The sequence below is a fragment of the Hyaena hyaena genome, unplaced genomic scaffold (genome assembly GCF_003009895.1).
Source record: "Hyaena hyaena isolate Hyena2069 unplaced genomic scaffold, ASM300989v1 scaffold_141, whole genome shotgun sequence".
NCBI lineage: Eukaryota > Metazoa > Chordata > Mammalia > Carnivora > Hyaenidae > Hyaena > Hyaena hyaena.
In genome coordinates, this window is record NW_024080773.1 from 223898 (window position 1) to 247184 (window position 23287).

At 40.6% G+C, this 23287-nt stretch overlaps 1 long non-coding RNA gene across 1 annotated transcript; it reads right to left on the minus strand.

The window, feature by feature from the left end:
- Nucleotides 1-14168: 14168 nt before the first annotated feature.
- LOC120235963 lies at nucleotides 14169-23287 on the minus strand. The gene is made up of 2 exons (XR_005529551.1): nucleotides 23058-23287; nucleotides 14169-19611 (listed from the first exon to the last, which is right to left on the minus strand). It is a non-coding gene; the product is annotated as an uncharacterized LOC120235963 (long non-coding RNA).

Consider the following 23287-nt stretch of genomic DNA (forward strand, 5'->3'; position numbering starts at 1 on the left):
GCCTAATTTTATTTAGTTATGCTTACTTTTAATTCTCAGCCACCTTCTTCTTCCTTCATACAGTCATTCTGGGATATGCAGACCTTTTCCATGTCACGTAGGGGCAGCAGGTCAAGTGCTCACTGCTTCAAGTCTACACATCTAGACCCTTCCTCTGCCTGCACTGACTCAACACTCTGATATCAGGTTGCATGAGACAAAGGGAAGCAGAGCAGAAACTTGGACGTTCTTTGATTTCCCCCCACTCGATCTGGAATCCCAATGAGAGTTTCTATACTACTGCCATTCCTTTTCCCCAATCCTTCCCAAGGGCCCTTGGGCTCATCCTCACTCACCTAGGTCACCTGCTTTTTACAGCCTGTCATTTCCTAAACTCAGAGGTGGAAGAGCTTCCTACTTCCGTCTCTACCTGAAAAGAAACATGCTTTAATATATACTTTTTTTATAGAATTGGAGAGCAAAGTTCTCTGCCTTGATTTCATGTTCCATTCTTGATATAAGAAGGAAGTTTTAGAATTTAGGAATCCTTTTTTCCCTCTCACAAAATCCTGACTTGGTAGATATTGTTTTGCTCTAAACCAAAATCAAAACAAATTTTTTTAAACCCCAAAAAACATAAAGTCTTGAATCTGAAACTCCAAATTGAGCACGACTTCATTCTCTAGATTGTACCCACTGAAGCAATAAAAGCAATTGATTCTTGCTTTGAGAGTTATGAGGCAACAAAATTTGTGGAAAATCTTTTAAAAAGAAGCTTAATATATTTTAAAAAGTATCATTTCAGTTATATTTCTTGTTCAAAAACTCTGAGGGGCACCTGGATGGTTCATTTGTTTGAGTGTTTGACTCTCGGTTTTGACTCAGGTGGTGATCTCACGGTTCATGAGATTGAGACCCTGAATCAGGCTCTGTGCTGATAGTATGGAGCCTGCTTGGGATTCTCTCTCTCTCTCTCTCTCTCTCTCTCTCTCTCCAACCCCCACCTCAAAATAAATAAATAAACATTTATATATAAATTATTATATATGTAATATACAATATAAACATATACTATTATATATGTAATATAATATATAATATATAATATATAATATATAATATATATAAAGGTATATATATAAATATACATATATAGAACTCTCAGTAGCTGCCAATGCTTTTTGAACCCACACAAAGCTACAGGGCACTAAAGGTATTTACAAGACCCTTACAGGCTTCCCTCTCATGTCTGTGTGAGAGAGGAAAAGACTTAATGATTCTAAGGTAAAAGACTCACAATAATAAAGAGAAATTGCCAAAAGGTGGATTTTGTCCAATCTAGTAGAGTCCCATGTAATGTCACAATTAGGTTCCGAAATTAGCACTTGAGGTAAATTCTACATTTATAAAAATTATCTTTGAAAATTCCTCAAGTTATACTCTCTAAAAAAATCAATACATTACACTCTCTAAGAAAATCAAAAAATACTATCTTTTGGTTAGCTCAATAATCAGGTTTTACTCCTGAAATAAGGCATGTTGTATGAAAAAGATCTTTGAACCGTGTAATCCTATTCAGTAATGATCATATTATAAACATGGGACTAATGGGTCAAGAAAATTGTTACTTCTCCACCTTTTTCCAGACAATCCAGAGTTTAAGCTGCCTTGGTTACATGTGATTATGATGTACCTCCACTGTTTGACAGAACAGGTCCTGATAAATATTGCTATTTGATAATGACATGGGGTGTGAATATGCCGTCAGTGATCAGGAAATAAGAAGCAACATGGATGGACCTTGAGGGTGTTATGCTGAGCGAAATAAGTCAGGCAGAGAAGGACAAATATCATATGTTTGCACGTATAGGAGGATTAGGAGGAACTTAACTGAGGAACAAGGGGGAGAAGAAGGGGGGAAATGGTGGGGGAAAGGGAGAGAGGCAAACCATGAGAGACTCTTGAATGCTGACAAAAACTGAGGACTGATGGATGTAGGGGGGAGGGGGGATGGGCATGGAGGAGGGCACTTGTGGGGATGAGCACTGGGTGTTATGTGGAAACTAATTTGACAATTAACTATTTATAAAAAAAATAATAAAAATAAAAAATAAAAATTTTATAATAATGGAAAAAAAAAAGAAGGAGAACAGATAATGGTATTGGCAAATCTCTGTGCTAGGCAGGCCATCACATTAATCCTCCCAACGATCCCAAGAGATATATTATTATTATCTCTATTTGAGGTAATATTCAGAAATATATGTATCTTATATAGCATTAAGTGATCAGTCTAGACAAGAAACAAAATATGTTTTCCTTAAAGTACCAGTAATCTTAGAACTATACATTTTCTGACTTAAAAATAATCAGAAAATGGGATGATTACCCTAACTAGCAAATTATGAATATTTGCATTAAAACCATTTCAAAAATATTTGTTTCTGCTAGAAAAGAAAAAGAAAAAAAGAGCTGCATTATTCTCTTGCTTAGAATTCTAATACAAAATAATTAATAAAATTCCTGAGAGCATTCAGAAGTGAATACGTATATTTTCTACTTGATGGATTTCTATTGTTTCCACATGTATACACCAATTAAAACAATTTCAAACTTAATTTGTTATAACATAACATTTCAGTTTTGCAGACATGTTTTTAACATTAGACTTTGTCCCTCTGTGCATGCTAATCTTCAAAAACACTTTCTAAATCAGTCCTTGCCTGATAAATATGTCCATTTGCTTTAGCTTTTTGACTCATGTTCCATAATAATTCTGATTTTCTTTTTCTGAGCCATAAATTGGAGGCATGAGAAGAGTGAACCCACTGGGTTTTCTTTCCTCTTTGAAAGTTTATATGAAGGTGAGGAGACATGTCTCTCATTAAGTAGATAGTAACTCCTTAAAGTTTTTGGAACCAGATGGACGAAATGATAACCTCCCTGTTGATTAGAATGTCTGATTCCTTCTAAGAGACCCTAAAGGAAGCCAATTAGCATCAGCAGATGTGTGTGCAGTGGGGAAGAGGAAAGAAAAGAAGGCAGTACTAGGTTTTTGGGAAACGTGGATGGACAAAAGATAAGACTGCCAGAAAAGGGGGTGCTGGGGCTAAGGCTTTGCTCAGAAAGTCAAAGGACACAGTGCAGGACTGGGGTGGTAGAGAGGAGGGGCGGGGAGGGGCAGTCCCAGATCTGAGGGACTGCTGCTGTGTATGGAATTAATGGGTATATTATATACCCATACAGGTGTTTGTTGGGAGTTTATGCTTAAGAGGTATGAGAAACCAGGAAAGCCCTCTGCTATCACGTTGTCTTTCATTCTGAGTTGTACTCTGGAATCAAACACTGTAAGGATGTTAGATCCAAATAAGGCTCCAAAATTCTTCACGGCTCAGCCCAGCTCCCCAAGAATTCTGATCACAGTCCAGAACAGCTAGACCCAATACAAGGATAATAAGAGCCATACAGGTAATTAAATAAGAAAAAAGAAACAAGAGAGATTAACTTTACTATTATACTTTAACCCAATGTCTAAAATATATTATCACTTCAACAAATAACCAAGATTTTAAAATATCAATGAGTTATTTTACATTCTTTTTCTCGTACTGAGTGTTTGAAATTCTGGCATGCATATTAGCTACTTATAGGCCAGAGCACATATTACATGAGAGCTAAATTTTTACTGGAAATCCATGATCTGTATTTAGATTTCATAAAATTGAAGGTCAAAAAGGTAGATTCGCATACCTATTTTCCAAATATCCTTAAACATTTTCCAATAACTGAGGCAAGTAACAAAAAATCATTTCTATTAATATTCACATCCACATTGATAAGACTGATTCACCATTCTTTAGAATAACTGCTCTTTAAAGCAAAGGTAGATCAGTTCCTAACTATGTCTACCCAAATTAACTAAAGTTGTTAACTCTTGCACTAGCTCAATATTATCAACATCAAATTCAAAGAATTTAATGAGTTGAAAAGCAATTCTAAAACTTTATCACCACCAAGAGTGTTCCTCCAATGTTTCTCCTACTTCTTGCGGACAATTTACATAATGTTGGCAATTACAATGAAAACTCTGTTGTATACTGATTCAGATCGAAAAGATGTAAAATAATTATTATTGATTTATACTATGTACAGTTTCAATTTTGACATAAATTCTAGTACCTTTCCTTAGAGCTTCAAATTTTGCCTATTTTTCTGCAGTGTGATATAAGTGAGAAAACATAAATTCCACTGCCGTTTTTCATCTTTATTTTTGTTTCAAAAAATCTTGATATGGAGGTAACAATACAAGAAATCTTCGTAAAATTCCCCCATGGCTCACTTAATGAGCAGTTGCAAAGAATACAGTATTTAATGAATCCATAGTCTTTTCTTTCAATAGTTCAATAAAATAGTTCATGATCTTCAAATATATGTATATCCATGGCCTTGAAGTTTACATTTGAGTGAGTTTAACAACTGCATTCATGGCACTTTTAAGACTCTCAGAACACAGAGCACAAATACTTCCGACGTGCACCTTACAGTCAAATGAAGCAATAAGGAAAACATCAGACTCCTGCTTTAAAAATTCCAATACATTTAAATTTCTGACCTAATGTAACCAGAGTCTGTTAAGACAGAAATTGATTTTTTGAAGTCTGTTTGAAATTCTTCTTGACAGATGAATCCAAAGCATCTACAACACAGCTTAATTTTTTAGGTCAAGAGTTGCTAATAGTTTTGTGTGTGTGTGTGTGTGTGTGTGTGTGAGTGTGTGTGAGAGAGAGAGAACTTGAAGACCTTTTGAGAAAAAATGTAACTAAGGTATTAAGTGAGTAATATCTCATATTGCATGACTCATCTAAACTTAATTTGCATAGGTATTACTATAACTCACATTGCCTAAAAAAAAAGTTCGCACAAATACATTCCAAAAATCATCTCAACTGAGTCAATCCAATGACATTGATTCAACTGATGGTCCATGTGCTCATAGCACCAGGAAGGATGTGCTATCAACACCCCTGTTATGATGCAATAGTATCTTATGTGGGCCCATGGTTAATGTGCAATGAGTCTTATCAAAACTACAAAGCTGTGTTTAACAGAAAAATATCTTATATTGTTTCAGTCTTTAAGTTGAAATTAATTAAAATCAAATCAAATCAGACATTTGGTGTCTGAGTCTTAACAGTTTCTCAGTCACAGTTTCACATGCTTGCTGGCTGCTGATGGCTGATGGCTCTCATTGACTAGCTCAGCCCTGGAAAAGATAAAGTGCACATCATTTTATTTGTATGGTGGAGAAGGGTGTGATTCTTGATTCTCTCCCCACCTGCTACTGACTGCGTCCCTCAGTGAGGAGTTGATGGGACAGGCTTCAAGAACAGTGGCTAGATGATGTCTGCTAGTCTTTGACCACACAGTGCCAGGGGTCCCGTGGTTGGTGTGGCTCTCTCTCCTGGACTTTGCCCCTACATTGTCTGCTTTTCTTCTGCTTCCACAAGAAAGTGACCCAGGACCTGGCCCCTGAATGCAGACCAGCCATCCTGAGCTCTTAGCAGTTCGGCTAGCCCAGGAAGAATTTTGACTTAAAGATAAATTCGTTTATTTCACTTTGCAAACCAGTTGGCAGTAAGAAGAGGGCCGTAAAAGAAGGCAGAACCTCCACTTGGTGCTTGAGTTCAGATCGTCTGTGAATGTCCGGTCTTCCAGCAAGTTCCAAATGGGGGCAGTTAGTACGGAGTCAACCCTAACAAAGGGGAGGGAATTAGTTTATCATGTTTCCCTCCTGTATCCCCTTCTCAGGAACTTCATGGACCCAGAATGGTTAGGCTCAGTAAATCCTAGATTTCCTAGTTAAATATCACTTAATTATAGTCCAACACCACACATATTTCTAATAATTACCATTTTACTTTAATCTTGACTTGCACTGTCATCTTTGTGATAATGGCCCTGGAAAAAAAATATGGAGTCCTTTTATCAACTTCTATATATATGATACTTGGCACAAGATTATGTCCTTATTAAGACAATGATTTTACTAATTGTAGTGACAAACTGACAAATTTTGAGGTTTATAGAAGGAACTAATGGAGATGTTGATTAATAATATGCCATGGCTTGTTTTAAGCCAGAGTCAGAAAGGTCCCTTTAAGGGTCACATTTGATCTATAATCATCTCATACTGCTGAATGAGGTTGTACAGTTTCTCATTCCACAAGCACCCCAAGGCCTATTGTTTAACCCTCTTCCTCCCGAAAATAATTAAGGTGCCTTGAGCCACCACTGCCACCTAGTGGTAATTAAAAAACAGGTTGATCCAGAAGTGAGTCCCTCCTGTACCATTTTTTCGTGTTAATTCTGTCTTTCCGTATCTGACTTCAGTGTACGTCCTCTATGTTGATTTTTATTCCGTACAATGAAGGGAATCGGATGTGGTGACTGGGAGTTCACATCCAGAGCTAGACTTTCAAGGTTCACCTCTCTACCCTCTCCAGCTCTGTGGTCTTGGGCAACTTGCTGTTTTCGTCCCTCAATAACCTCATTTGTAAAATGGATTAATAATAACACCTATCTCTCAAAGTTTTTTTGAAGAGTTAATTATACAATTTATGTAAAGTGCTAACATTAGGAGCTGGCATAGAGACAATGCTCTAAAAATGCCAATCCTTACATATCCTTATTTATCCTTACGTATCCTTTCCAGTCCCTTCGCATTTCCCCTCTCTCTTCTCATTTTGGCTCTTTACCCATTTCTCTCAAATCAACCTAAATCACATCTGATATGTTGTTACAATAAATGATTAGAGATATTACCGTGTGATAATGTACTTTTGACATGAAGTTAGATGTAACTAACACAGCTTAGAAACCTCTTGGCAATATTCTGAAGACCCATTCAGAGGCTCAGTTAAAATCTTCGTTGGCTTCCTGTCCTATTCTGTTCGAGCTGCTATAACAAACCACCACTGACTGGTGGTGTAAAAACAACAGAAGTTTACTTCTCACAGGCCCAGACCAAGAGCTGGGACATCCAGTGCCAGGGGACAGCCTGCGTCCTGGTTCACACACTGCTCTCCTCCTGCAATATGCTCGCCGCTTAAAAGGATGAAAGAGCTCTGTGGGGTCTTTATAGGGGCACCAATACCACTCATGGGGCCCCACTCTCATGACCTCATCACCCCCCAAGGCTCCACCTCCTTGTACCATCATGTTGAGGGTTAGGATTTCAAGATATGAATCTGGGGAATACAGACATTCAACCCTTAACACTTTATAAACTTCCTCTTTTTAAAAATCATTGTCTGTCAAAAAAATTAAGTATATATATTTTTATTTATTTTTGAGAGAAAGAGAGAGAGAGAGAGAGGAGGAGGAGCAGAGAGAGAGAGGAAGAGAGAATACGAAGCAGGCTCCACAGTGTCAGCATAGAGTCCAAAGCGGGGCTCAGTCTCATGAATCGGGAGATCATGACCTGAGCTAAAACCAAGAGTTGGACACTAATCAACTGAACCACCCGGCCAAAAATTTTAAATATTTTATTACAATTTGTCATTTTAAAAAATTTATTTAATGTTTATTTATTTTGAGAGAGACAAAGTCAGAGCATGAGCAGGAGAGGGGCAGAGAGAGAGAGGGAGACACAGAATCTGAAGCAGGCTCCAGGCTCTGAGCTGTCAGCACAGAGCCCAATGTGGGGCTCAAATTCAGGAACCGTGAGATCATGACCTGAGCCGAAGTCGAATGCTCAATCAACTGAGCCACTCAGGCACCTCTGCCTTTTTTTCTTTTTAATGAAATCAATGATTTAAAATTATTTTAAATATACAAAACATTAAATGAATACTTTCTTGTTCTAACCCCTTTAATCCAGAGAGGATGCAAAAATTCTCCTGACTCCATTCTCCCCCAACTCTACAAATGGCCCTAGTCATAAGGATTATCCCTTTCGTGTATTTGCTTTAGGTTTCTCCCAAGCATTTTTAAAATGTTTACTTATTTCATTTTGAGAGAGAGACAGAGACTGAACGGGAGAGGGGCAAAGAGAGAAGGACAAAGAATCCCAAGCAGGCACCGCACTGTCAGTGCAGGGCCTGACGTGGGGTTCAAACCCACAAACCATGAGATTATGACCTGAGCCCAAATCAAGAATCAGATGCTTAACTGACTGAGCTACCCAGGCGTCCCCCACTAAGCGTTTTTTCATTGCCTCAATTATTTGGAAAATTCCTGACTGACTGGACACTTCTGCTCTGGTCATGCCAACACACGGTATACAACTCCCAACCCTGGGCTAGGGGGCTTACAAACGTCCCCAGGGGATGGATGGCAGGGAGCTGCTGTCTACACTAACAGATGTGCAGCCCAAGGCCCCTCTCCCTTACTCCCCGGCCCTGTCAAGAGGCTTCCTCCTCTCCAATGTAAACTCTAGTCTTCTGGCTCTTTTCTCTCTGGACCCACTTTCACTCGTCTTGTGAACAGAAACATGGTCTCTTGATATTTGGGACCATGAAGCAAAACTCTTTCAATCTTAGCCTTAGGTCAGTAGTTTCTGTGGACTGAGAGTGCCCTTAGGGTTCAAGTGAGAGAAAGAGAAGTAGAGAGAAATTAGTATGTTGACATGTTAACCTGTCACACCTAGATTTATGCATATGAATATATGTATGGTTTTGTCTTAACCATTTTTTCAAACAAATATCACCACTGTGTCGATATTAGTTTTTAAACTTTTTTATTTAACAATCTTCTTGACATAAATTTTAAAACCTTTATGGAGCACTACTAGAGAGAAAAACTAAGGAGTTCGTGAATTACGAAATACGTACTTTAATGGTAATTTGACTGTCTTTTTTTTTTTACTATTTTTTTATTCTAATGTGGTAAATTCAGCAATTGCCTTCAACTTTGCTATCTCTAAGCAAGTACAGTAACTTGCAAACTATTAACTTACAAATGAACCTTATCAAAATAATCTACTTCTAAAAACCTGACCTGTATTTATAGAATTTTTTTCAAACCGAGCTATTTTTACTCATTATCTCAAAAAATTAATTGCCTTTAAAACTTTTTTTGTGGGAAGACACTCATTGGGACAAGCACTGAGTGTTGTACATAAGTGACAAATCACTGATTTCTGCTCCTGAAACCAATATTGCACTGTATACTGGCTCAAATTTAAATAAAACAAACAAAAACAACAAAAACTTCTATTGTGGTATGGTTCCAAAATAACCCAAAAAATTCCTTAAAATACACAATCATATTTTAAATCTTTCATTAAGTGCCTTAAAATATAATTTGATCTGGGGCGCCTGGGTGGCTCAGTCGGTTAAACGCCTGACTTTGGCTCAGGTCATGATTTCGTGATTTGTGGGCTCGAACACCGTGTCAGGCTCTGTGCTGACAGCTCAGGGCCTGGAGCCCGTTTCAGATTCTGTGTCTCCTTCTCTCTCTGCTCCTCCCGTTTGCACTCTGTATGTCTCTCTCTCTCTCAAAAATAAACATATATATATATATATATATATATATAAAATCTGATCTTTCTACACAAAAATTTACATAAACAAATTTTAAAAGGTGTGTTGTCATTGTCTCTTGTAGTAAACTATATGTGAGGAATCCTCACATGCAGAGTTATTTGCAAATCAAATGACTGCTTTGTCTAAATGAAAGTGGAATGAAAAGTGAAGTTGTATTACAGTTTCTGAACCAGTTAGAATATATATTTAATTTGAACTTCCTGCACTCAGTGGTATATACAGAGCAAATAGCTGAAGAAAATTCACTATTATAGACCAACACTAAGAGGCAAATTATGTTAAGTTTTAAACAACATAGAAAGCTCACTACAATACTGTATTTATTTTGGCATATAAAACCCACTACATATAAAGCCCACTAAAGAACTGTGTTTTTTATGGACCCATTTTTATTTTGCCTAATTCCTACTTTATTCACAATGTATAGAACAAGTAGTGGTAGCTTTCCAACACTGGAAATTTCCTTTAAAATCTGCATTTGTAAATGACAGATAACTGCCAATTGCAAGTATAAACATCTATCACACCAAAAAGTAAAAAGCTTTAGAAAATTTAACTCAGGGCACCTGGGTGGCTCAGTCAGTTAAGCATCCAACCTCAGCTCAGGTCATGATCTCATGGTGTGAGTTCAAGCCCTGTGTCTGGCTGTGTGCTGACAGCTTCAGATTCTGTGTCTCCCTCTCTCTCTCTGCCCCTCCTGCACTCATGCTCTGTCTCCCTCAAAAATAAATAAACCTTAAAAAAAAAATTTAATCCAACTGTTATTTTTAAATATGTTTTTAAAGAAAAGGGGAGTATGATCAAGTGACCCTTTAAGTTGTATGAGGTTTTTTAGATGAGGCCAGTAGCAGTTTTTAAACAGTAGTAGTAGTTATTAAATGGTAGCAATTGCTACATTTGCCAATGATGACAGTAAACTGTGTTCTTTCTCTTGTTAACTTATCAGTACTTCACTATTCTTTGGTTTTCTGATAAACTCAATATTGCATTCAAAATAAAAGGACAGTCAAAGGTTTGAGTCCCTTTCGGTTACAAAAGTCTTCTATCATCAACCTGAAAACTATTTATATAGAACAGATTTGGAGAACACCTTCTTACATATACAGGCCACAGTCTATGCTACAGACACATCTTCTAGCGTCAGAAGGTTGAGCACAAGTAGAGTGGAAGAGAGGAAAGGATGAAAGAAAACAAGAAATACTGTTCTGTGTTGCTTTGTTTGCATACTATTGTAGCACTGAAAATACCACTGGAATTAAAGTGGTCAAGAAAATTATGTTTAGGTTAGTCAGTAATTGGACATTCATCTGGCATATGAAATCACCCACTTTTTTTATTTTTATTTTTTATTCTTGGCACAGTTAGCACTTGGCCAGCATCTCCCCGTGTGGTCACAGGGTAAGTACTTTCGTGATCTCATTTTTGCAATTACTATCTCTTGTTCCCAGGTAAGTGGTTAAAAACTGCACGCTGTGCATATGTATATCCTGGGTCACTCTCAAGGGCTAAGTGGTTCAGATGCAGTTTTCTGTGGTTAGCCGCTTAACGTGGAGGCTGTCTTTGGCCTCATGATTCATGATTCATGGCACCCTTCTCACTATATTAGGTCTTGGAGCAATTGTTCTGGTGTGCTTGAGCATGTAATTATCTTCTCATTATTTCTGTTTTTGTCTCCTATTCTGCACCATTCTGGGATCTTGCCAAAGTGACAGGAAAAGTTTAAAACTAATGTAAAAGTTGTATCATCAGTATAAGCTGAGGTAGCAATGCTCAAAAACCAAATGTTCACCAACAGGCTCTTCTGGAACTCTTCAATATCATGTAAATGTTATGATAAGAAGAATTTAAGTACACTTCTGCGACCACTCTCTCCTATTTCCTTCCAGATATCAGCATCATTGTTAAATAAAAATAATAAGACTATGTACATCCAAGTATAACTGGTCGTTTAATTTTCACATTAAATCGGTCGCCATTTAGTGATAATACAAACACACACCTTTCTGCTACGTGCTATGGAAGATATAATGCTTAGAAAGATGAGAGTCTTCAGAGAGGAACATGGCAGTCAAGACCACAGAAACGTCTTTAATTGCTGGGGAGGGTCCCAGTCTCTCTGCCCCTCCTTTCCTTAAAAAAAAAAGTCTGCTTTATATGATTGCTGGAGCATTGAATAACATTTGTTTAGCACCTAAACAGTGCCTTCAATATAAAAAGCACTCTGTTAGGTACTATTATACTATCACAAAGCAAGTACTGAACTTCATGGGAGCACAGACACTTGGAAATGCAAAGTCTTCCTCAGTGCACTGATTGTCAAGGAAGTTCTTATGGCCTTGGGGCTGGGCTTTAATTGAAGGATAGGGGAGACTAGAACAAAAGTAGAAGGTGGTTTACCTATAAGAACCAAAAACCAGGAAGACCCACTTGATGAGGAAGAAAAGTGGATGTGGGATTGTATAAAATGAAGGCGGAATGTGTTGAATTTTCTGTACTTGACAGTTTAGTTTTTAAATCTTTAATGTAAAGTGGGAAACTCTTCATAAAGTACTTTCATTTCTCAGGAGAGCCAGATGTGTTTAAAGCAGAAACTCAATCCCAGAAGCAGAGATCATTCCTACAGATTTTGACTATCTTTGTCTGCTACGACAGTTAACTTATCTCAACAACCAGCCTAAGATGAGAACTGTTTCAGGAGAACATTGATCTTTTTGAGAACATTGGCCTGAAAAACACAGGAAAAGGTAAAAGCTGCTCTGAGGTAGGAGGGAGAGAATTACAGAGAAAGTGGGGTCCCAAATATTCATGTGTGTTTTAGGCGCACAGCAGTAGAGCCTAAAACAGAATGTGAGATCTTAATAACTAACTTTGCAGGGTTTCCTTCATTCCTAATGTCTCACTTGCTTTCCAAATTCAGTGTTTTGGGAAAAGAACATATCCTTATCCTAAGGAACCCTTTTGCACTGTTGGTGAGAACCCAAACTTGTGGAGCCACTGTGGAGAACTGTATGAATGTTCCTCAAAAAGCTGAAAGATAGAGCTACCCTACGACCCAGCAGTTGCGCTACTAACAAAAATGCTGATTCAAAGCATGTTTATAGCAGGACTATCAACAATACCCAATTTATGGAAAAAGCCCAAAGGTCCATCAACTTTTGAATGGAAAAAGAAGATATGATACACACACACACACACACACACACACACACACACACACACAGGAATACTATTTGGCAATGAAAAAGAATTATTTGAAATCTTGCCGTTTGCAACAATGTAGATGGAACTGGAGGGCATTATGCTAAGTGAAATAAGTCAGACAAATATCAGATTACTTCACTGTGTGGAATTTAAGAAACAAAACAGTGGAACATAGGACAAGAGAACAAAAAATAAGATGAAAACAGAGAGGGAAACAAGCCATAAAAGACTTAAAATACAGAGAACCAACTGATGGTGGCTGGAGGGGAGGGGTCTGAGGGTGAGGTAGATGGGCGATGGGCATTAAGGAGGGCACGAGTTGGGATGAGCACCAGGGGTCGTACTTAAGTGATCAATCACTGGGTTCTTCTACTCCCGAAACCAAGACTACAGTGTAAGGTAACTAAGTCGAATTAAAAAAATAATAATATACCCTTATTCTCTTAAAACCTCAGAAATATTTAACTTATCTCTGCACACGTATTTTTAACTTTGTGTAGAAACCAGATCCCGTGGAGGAGACAGCATTCAATACCTTCTTGCCGCTTGGGCACTGCCTGGCCTAGGTTCGGCCTTGATTCACCGCTTACTCAAGGACAGACCAGCGCATACCTGGAAGTTTTCCACTAAGTCAACAGCATACCTCACTAATGACTGGCTAGACAGGCTGGTGTTTCTTTAAAGTGCCAGCCATGTATACATCATTCTTTTCCTCCCTGAAACAGAGACACCCTTGTACAAACGTGGGCCAAGTCTAAACTCCATGTGATGTGTGTCTTCTGTTATTCAAACATCCATTAGTTGGGTAGAGTGGCCAAGAAGTCCTGGGAAATTATCCAACCTTCTACACGTACTTACGTCAGTTCTCTCCAGTGTAGATCAATGTATAATCAATGGCAAGTAGCAGCATAATAGAATATGATTCAAAAAATAATAAACTAGCTTACCTGCTCAAAGCTCTCTTGTCAACTGGCCTGAAAAAAGTCTGAGACTTCTACCCACTTCTTACATGAAAGCATTAACTTCAGAAATATGTAAAAATGTGTGATTTGAAAGTATAACATGTCACCCATAATAACTTTAGCAGGGTGGGAGACTGAAGGAATAAGACGGGGACAGGTTAATTTCATTCCAACACATGGCAACAGGGCTCTAGAGTATGATGACCTTTCCAGACCCTCTGGGACAGATCTGCCCTATGCTGCGGTCCCAAAGATAAACAGGAACCTCCCCAAAAACATTCGGACAGGACAAGGATCAAGAAAAACGTACCGAACTTATTGAGATGATTTGTGTTTATTTTAAAAAATTATACATGGAATATATTTATAAAATATTATTTTTGTTCCTCCCAACACAGTAGACCTTTTGGATATAAATTGGTCTTATTTTGTACTGGTCCATGATAGCATAGAGAGAGCAAGTACCGTAAGGTTTTTTGTATTTTTTTAATAGTTTATTGTCAAGTTGGTTTCTATATAACACCCAGTGCTCATCCCCACAAGTGCAGTAAGGTCTTATTCAAGAATACACTTAATTTGATGCTGTGAATGCCATTGACAATACATCCAACGTACTTTTAGAATTCAAAGGAACAATGCACAGGTCTGGAAAAATTAGTCTTACAGTGTCTATCTGTAAGAATACTTTTAATTTTTAAAGATATATGTTTATCCAGATAAATTCACATGATCAAGGTAATTCTAAGATTTTACAAAAAGTTATAATGGACTAATTGATCTATAAAGATTACAGTTTTACTTCACTTCTCTAAGTACTCAATTGTTCCAAAGAAAATGAGTAAGACAAGGAAACAGGTCTAAAATGGAATGAAATACTCAGTTTCTGTGTGTGTGCATATATAAGTACAAACAAAAGTTATTTTATTCAGAGGAAAACAGTTTTTTTACTTTCATCAATTTGCCCAAGAGAGTTTACAAAAGAACTCTGTATTTTGTTAATGAATGAATCATCAGGAAATACCTCTTCAGTGCACAACTGCTTGGCCATCTCAAAGGAAGAAAGATACGTATGTTTAAGCCATCACAGGACACAGAGACATAAATATAAAAGATCGACCAAAAAGCAGGCTGCAATAAACAATACTAAACACTGCAAAAATAACAGTGCTGCCAAAATACATTGCACTGAGGGTTCTATCATACCACAGTCAGAGACTTTGCCCACTTTAGGGTATAAAACATTTTTCTAGCTGCCAAGCCACACTCACAGCTAACCACATCACTTAGCGCTCTCAAACGCTGGGTGAGAGGAAACAGAGAAAGAAAATCTTTAATTCACTCATCATAAATCCCTACAGCTTTCACTCGGGCGTTTTGTTTGAAAAATGAAGGGAGGTGTAAAAGTGTGGCTCCAACCCATCCGAGCAGGTCAGTGACACTTGCCAAAATTTCAAAAGAACTGTTTGTCGTCCTCCCAAAGACGATGCTCCAAAGCCAGACAAAACTGGACAGACTTAAAACTCCGAAGAAAGCACATGCAAATTAGAGATTACCAAAGGCTGTAAACTTAGCCACAGAGCTTACTGAAGGTTACATAACTCGTGCCTTGTTATTTTTGTCTCCTAAGTGCTGAAAAACTCTCTGGGACATCTCTTTTCTCTTCCCTTATTAAGTTTGAGGGAAATTAAAGGTTTCCTGGGAGGAACGGGGTAAAGTTGCTCATTTGCACTAGGTCTTGCACGTTAAGTGTGATGGGTAACATCTGACATGCTGCCCACAGACCCAGGGCGCTGGAGCACATCCCCTAGTGGGTAGCACTCGGGGAGTCCTGGAACCCGGCACAGGCCTGCAAAAGCTGCTAAAACCATCCCATTGCTCACTCTTTGTTTGGCACAAGCCGACAAGCTGGCACGTCTCCCAGCGCACCTGTAATGGAGGTCACATGCCATGTGTGTGTGACCTGACACAAGGGCGAAGCTGGCCACTCTCCGCTGAGCGTGAGCCAAGCACGCGTCTCCTGAAGTTCTCTGCACGCACGTTCCACTATTTTGGATCACTTCTACCATGCATTATTTTTAAGAGTGGGGCAGCAACGCTGTGCAGAGACTGCTGCAGGGGTCTTGGCCTCCATAGCTGGGAGCCGTTGTGTCACCATTCGGAGAGTGAAGAGGTGGACACGAGTGGTGGCCAGTTCACGAGAGGATGAGCTCAGAAGGTAAGCACAGGAGGAGGGCTCTCCGTGCCCAGGGGACGTTGGAAAGTCAATGCCCGCAGACTACAGGCAAGGGTCCTTGTTTTACAAGGTTCCGGTAGGCACCTCTTCCCTTCCCCCTCATTCCTTCTCAGGCCCCACCCTTACTGGGAGGGCTGCTGTAGGTGCTGGGTGCTCCATTCCTGATTGGCTCGGTTCCATCGTATGCGGGGCAGTCTATGACCATGCCGTTCCTCATGGGTCACCCGTCCTAGGGTCTACTGCTTACTTTGAGTCAGCTCTTTTGTCAAATTTCCGAGGGGAACCCGGGGGGAGTAGGTGGGGTCTGTTATATTCTTAAGAGGAACCTTAGCCCAAGGGGTTTGCTGTGGTCAGACACTCCCAGCATTGTTTGAAAACAGGTCTTTCATCACCCAGAGACCTCCTAATCTTTCCCTCTCGGCCTATTTTATCCTATCTTTTCCCATCCTAACATCTGAATAAAAACTCTGTAACAGACCTTTCAGACCGTATACACCCTGTCTTAGAGTCACAGAATTATTAGGTTTTAAAGGGCATTACTGACAATATCTCTATATCTCATTAAATAAAAAGGCAGAGGCCTAAAGATATTTCTGCCTTGTCCAAATCCATTATCAGCGTATAAAAAACAGTATTCACAACCACTGTCACAGTAAACACAGATGAGCCCTTTTCTGTTTTTCACTATTGCTGCAAACGCAAATGTTTCCCACGTCCCCATTTTACAGATGGGGACACTGAGGTACAGAGAAATCGAGTAAAGTGCTAATCTGTGGCAGAGGTAAGGCTCCCATTCAGGTTTATGCTTCCAAAGCATCCTCTCGATATCCCTAGCATCACGAGCATTAGACTATTAAAGTTTCATGGAGATCTAATCGCATAAGTGTGAACAAAATGCAGAGGGAACCCTGCCCTCACATTCACAAAACAACGGATTTCAAAGCAATCACTGGATGTCAGCATGCAGACTCAACTTTCTGCAGATTTACAGTTGACAAGGGTTCGTGGGAGCATGTCCATAAAGGTGGTGCACCTCTTGGCCACTAATGGGGTCCTGAACCTGCTGCTTGTCCTTGGATAAAGTCAATACTCTCTTTTCCTAACTAGTGGGTGGCCATGTGGAGAGGAGCCACACCTGAGAAGCTGAGAGAAAAGTGGGACAGACGGAAGCCTCGCATGGAAAGTGCCGTTTATACAGTGACGCTAAGAACAATAATAGTACACTTTCTACTTCCTATGGTCTCAAGTTGGGGTGACCCTACTTTTGAGGTAACACCTTGATTTTACTATGGTTCAGAGGGCATCAACTTGTATGAAAATGTATCATTTCCCTTTTGAGACTGAAGTTGGAGGAAACATCTTAAATTCAACCCAAAACACTGCTGCTTGATATATATATATAATTATTATGTGTCTTGACGCAGAAGTCTTTCACAGAACACATTCAAACGTAATGTTTTAATCGGCGTTGCTGCTGGAAAGACAGTTCCATGGTTGTTTTTCCCTCCAGAGTGCAATTCACTACCCTTTGGCTTGGTCTCCTTTTACAGGAGATGCCAGTCAAATTAATCCGTGTTACTACGGTTCTCCCCCATCTTGAGAAAGAAGGTATTCCTCCTTCCCAATTTATGGGGTTCCCTGACCACTTCTTTCTAGAAGAAAAATAAGGCGGGTTGCAATGCCTCCCCTTACAGATAACTTACAAAATCAGCGCTGACTCGGTCCCTTGCTTCACTCAGGTCTGCGAGGCCTTCAATGTCATTTAAGAGGTGAGATTACAGGCACCTCCTCGCGGGGCAAGGGCGGGAGGCAGAACGCTCTTCTCTGGAGACAGCAGCCTCGGGGAAGGCCGGCTGAGGCCCTGCGCACAGAGCCCGGGCCCAGGAGCCCTGCTCCTTTAGGTCTGATGGCGGCGGCTCGCTGGGTTACAAACTCAGGCGGGGCCTCGCCCAGGTGTCCCAGAGCACCGCGTAGACCTCACCCCTGTGCGCTGGGCGACAGGGGACCCGGGACCACGGCCCCAGACACAGGCCCTCCCCACTGAGAGGTCAGGGACCACCAGCCACAGGGTACCAGGCCGGGCTGGACCGGAAGGCACACGACCTGCCCTCTGACGTCACCTCCGTCAAGCCTCGCTCTCCGACCGGAAGAGCACCCCCCCAGCTCCCGCGCCTCTCAGAGGCTCCCTGGTCTCCCTCTGTCACCGGCGCTTATCAACACAGCCTACCTTGATCACACGGCCGGGCCGGGTGGTTCACCCTGCGTCAGAGCTCAGCGGCGGGCTCTCCTGCCTCACAGCGGCCACACCTTTCACCTCACGCCAGAGGTCAGAGGTCAGCGGCGGGCCCTCCTGCGCCCAGCGTCCACGAGGTTCACCTCATGCCAGAGGTCAGCGCAGCGTGTGGCGTCCCACCTTGTCTCCTCACATGGGCGTCTCCCACCACCACGAGGAGTGTGAGCTCTGTGCAGGGAGACCGCTGAGGGAGAGAGACCACAGCCCACCCCTTCCGTCCCAGACGATTGTACTGCTGGTTCTGTTCGTTAGGAGTTGTTGTGCGCCTCTGGCTGTGCCTCACTGATAAATGGACTTTATCCCGGGTGTGGACGTGAAGGAGACAACACCGGCACCATCCGCGGGTCTCGCGCTGTGGTTAAGGGGGCACTGCTTTGGCCAAATTATTTAGAGATCCCTTACGACAATATTCTAGGAAGCTTTTGAAAATGCAGGGCAAAATGGACAATGAAATTGTAAAACAAAATATATAACAAAAAGATGAAATATTAAAGCTGGCAGTGAATCGCTCTTGGTTTTTTAACCTGCTTTTCAGCTTTATCTTAATTTTTAATTTGTTTTGTTTTTTAGCTTCAAAACTCACAGAAGCAACTTTTGTCGTGACAACTTTCTGTGATAACTGTTTTCAAATACGATCTCTGTGCAATGAAAGGGAAAAGAAAACAAGAAACCAGGACATGGCCCACGACCATAAGGAGACAGACTCATGGGAGCCAGGTCTCTTCTGGCATGTATGACAGCTCCCCTATTCATTCCAGAGCAGCCTTGATCAGCCAGCTACAACACCTGCTCCGAGCCCACATTTGAATCCGGAACTATAAAATACGAATTCCCCTGCTATCACCTGCCCACCCCTTTCAGAAGGTAATTTCAGTTTCTCAGATTCGTCTGAGGCTCATGTCGAGGAGACCGTGGCCCTGAGACCAGACCTCTGGTAGTGTAGGCCGACCCTGGCTAACGCCCACCGCCTCCAAGGCCTGTGCTCCTGACCACTGCTTGTATTCTTCCAAACAGCATCAGCAAGTGAAATATGAAGTACGTTCGTAAATGCTACAGAGAAAAAATTTTGGAAGCTCAGAACAGGGGACTGTCTATAAGAAGGCTGGTTGGGGATTTTCTCAGGAGAAGGTGATAATTCAAGGAGGAAGGACTGAAGGAGGGAGGAGAGTGGAAGGAGCACTGCATAAGGAAGGAGTGTGAGTGCACAGATCCTCGGGAGGAAGCCCCTGCATGGCCTAGGCACTGGAGCAGGGAGATCACGGAGCGGAGAGCCTGCGAGGCATAACCTGACTGGAAATGGTGGGGACTCTGTAGGCTGCGTCAGGCAGGAAGTGGCTGGAGGGGTTGGTGTATCTGGGCTGTGTGTTGACTCAAATTGTTGAATCGTGGACTCTTTTCCTGGGAAGAAAGAATTAAAAACATACAACTGTCATCTCCATAGAATAACGATAGAAAAGCATGTTGTTATGAAGTGAAATGTGTGCCCCCCACCTCCCAAATTGATACACTGAAGTCCTAACCCCCAAAACCTCAGAATGTGACTGTATTTGGAGATGGGACATCTATACAAGTGATTACCTTAAAGTGAGGCCAGCAGTGTGGCCCCCAACCCACTGTAACTGGTGTCCTTGTGAGAAGAAGACATCAGGACACACACAGGGACACCAGATGGGACCTCACACAGGACACAGGTCACACACACGCCAACGAGAGAGGCCTCAGAAAAACCAGACCAGCTGATATCTTCCTCCTGGCTGTGGAGCCTCCAGAGCACTGAGAAAATAAACCTCCACTGTTTAAGCCTCCCCACCTCGGATCTGTGGTAGCATGTAAAGGAGGCCCTGGTAAACCATATGATTGCATGCATGTTTTCTTGGAGGAATGAGCCCAGTCAGACCACAAAAACAACAACAAAAGTACCTTTTCTTCCTATTTTTCCCCTAGAAAGATAAGTAATATTTATCTTTATATATATGATGTGTATTTCATATACTTTTTTAAAATGTTTAGAGACAGCATGAACAGGGGAGGAGCAGAGAGAGAGGGAGACACAGAATTTGAAGCAGGCTCCAAGCTCTGAATTGTCACCACAAAGTCCCACGCAGGGATCAAACCCAGGAACTGTGAGATCATGACCTGAGCTGAAGTCAGAGCCTTAACCCACTGAGCCACCCAGGGACCCTGATTTAATATATATTCTTTAATATAAATATCTGGGCAGAGGATATCCTACCTCAGTGTGGCAATAGGGACACACTCAGGTGTCAGCTTATTTTACACGTGCATGATCTATAAAGGAAATGCTTCACCTAAATTGCCACAAAGCCTATCTGTAAGGGGGCTATTATAACTACCAGAGTTTTTATTAACCATTTTCTTACACATGCTATAAAGAAAATTCTAATTTTTAGATTTCTTTTAGTAATAATGATTGATTTGTGTTTACTTACATATGTTTTGGAAAGTGTTGGAACTGAGTTTGGTCCAAGCAGAAGTCCTCTTGAAATGATTTAGATTTTTCAATTTTTTTCATTTTATTACTGAAGAGAAACTTAATTGTTCGTCTCAGAATCTCCTTTTTGTCCTGAAGACTTAGTATTAAGGGAAAGCATACGTTGGGGAAATTCTGGTAAAGCATTTGTCTGACCCAACCAAAGAAAACAAGGGAAGAAAAACATGAAATAAACCAAACACATGAAGAGCCTCTGCAGTGAGATTGTGGGGAGAGGGTAAATATGGAAATCTGTCTTTTTTGGTGGCTTGTTTATACCTCAACACACACCCTCATGTGCGTGCACATGCGTGCACACACACACATACACACATACCACATAGGGCTGCCAGGTAAAATACAAGACACCCAACGAAAATTGAATTCACATATGCACAACAAAACTTGTTTAGTATACATACATCCCAAATATTGGCTGTATTTTTATTTGCTGAATCTGGCAACCCTCCGGGTTGTTCAGGCTTGAAAGAGCCAATTGTTCAATATTCTGGAATTTTGCAGCCTGGTTGACATCAAGTCCGTAGCCTGAAATCGGACAGGGTTGGAGTATTAACACCGCAGAAACAGGCAAAATTTAAACATCAGAGCTCTTCTATTTGGAGAGCTGGTTGGTGAGCAGATACCAGAACACCATTGCTTTCCCTGAATGAGTGGGCGACTCAGAGCACCATCTGAAACCTTTTCTTAACTGGAATAAGAATAACTCAAAATTGCAAAATACTGTGCAGTTTACAGAACTATTTCACACCCTTTACCTCCCTGAACGCTTATAATAACCTTATGTTTGTGTTTAGTTAATGAATGGGGGAGGGGGAGTTTCAGGGAGATAAAACAGCTTCCTGGAGATGAGCAAAGAAGGAAAGATAGAGTCAGGAAAAGTGAAAAATAACCTCTCAGATGGCTGACTTGCTGCAGAGGGGGAAATGTGTTTGTAGAGTAGAGAGATCTGATTGTAACCACCTTAACCAAGGGCTCCAATGGGGGCCAGTTGACATTGTGTCAATCCTGATGAGAAACAACATGGAACATACGGTGTCACTGATGACCTATTCTGGCCACAATGTTTACCCTGAATCTAATCAAGCCTGTAGACCTAAATTTCCATTTCTAGGAAATACAAGAGGTAGGGGAACATATTACACCACACAATGAGGAAGCAATTAAGCAAATTCAGAATGTGGAACATTTTACGGATAAAATGGTTTGGACTTTTTAAAAAATAAAAACAAAAATATTTTAAAAAGGGGGGGTGTGTAGAGGGAACTATTCTCTAAGAGAAACTGAAAAAGATGTAAAAGCACATACAATGTATGAGCCTAGGTTGAATCCTTTAGAATAAGAACTCAAACAGACATCCTCGGCATATGTGGGGAGATCTGAATATGGACTGTAATATTAGATACAGCAAGGGTTTTGTTTATATTCTTAGGCAGATTAATGGTAGTACACTTATGTAACAGAAGGCTTTCATTTAGAAGAAATGAGGGTGAAAGTAATTATGCAGTCTGAAGTTTATTTTCAAACATTTCCCAAAAAAAGTGTGTAGAGAAATATAAAACAAATATAGCAGAATGTTAAGTGTTAAATCTATGCAGCATGAATACAGTGCGCAGTGTACTAGCATTTCAACTTTTTTGATTGTTTGAAAAAATTCATAATAAAAAGTTGAGGATATTAAAAGAAACACAACAGCATGGGATATAGAACAGGCTCAAGGAAAGCAGACACTGGTACAAATGGAGGAGCAGTTGTTGAGAGAGAGAGAGAGAGAGAGATTATTCAATGTCTTGCTAGGATTGGCCATTAGGCACTAGACTGGCCGCTAGAGACAGACCAAAGTGACATCTATTTACTTATTTTTTCTTTCCTGAGTAAGATATATGCCTATAGAATAAACTAAGCAAAAACTTTCTGAAATCATCCAGAATTCTGAACAAGTTCAAGGTCCTTGCTACCCCCATTGATCATATAGAAGATAGGAAGCTCATAAGATTAAATTCAGTTGCAGGGATTCAAGAAATATAAATTCCTGTATGTTTCTCAAACAGCCTAATTTCTATTTCAGCTTCCTTTTTTTTTTTTTTTTATCTTTTTCTCTCCAAGTTGCATATATATTCTAGGAATTCTTTTTTTTTTTTTTTTTAATGTTCTATTTTTGAGGGAGAGAGAGACAGACAGAAACAACATGACCAGGGGAGGGGCAGAGAGAGAGGGAGACACAGAATCAGAAGCAGGCTCCAGGCTCCGAGCTGTCAGCACAGAGCCCGATGCGGGGCTCAAACCCACAAACAGCAAGATCATGACCTGACCAGAAGTTGGTCACTTAACCTACTGAGCCACCCAGGCGCTCCTTAGGAACTCTTGAAACAGCAGTCAGCTCTCAATCAGAAGCCCCTGGCCGTGGTTCCACCATCCTCCACTGACATGTACCTCGTCCGTCTGGTCCTGGTTCTCTGTTCACATTAGTGCTACTTAGACATCCCTGCCCCTGTCCATGAGCCTTTCCATGTCTAGCTGTATTTCTGCTATTTCCTCACTCCTCCTGAGGGCTCGGGAAACATG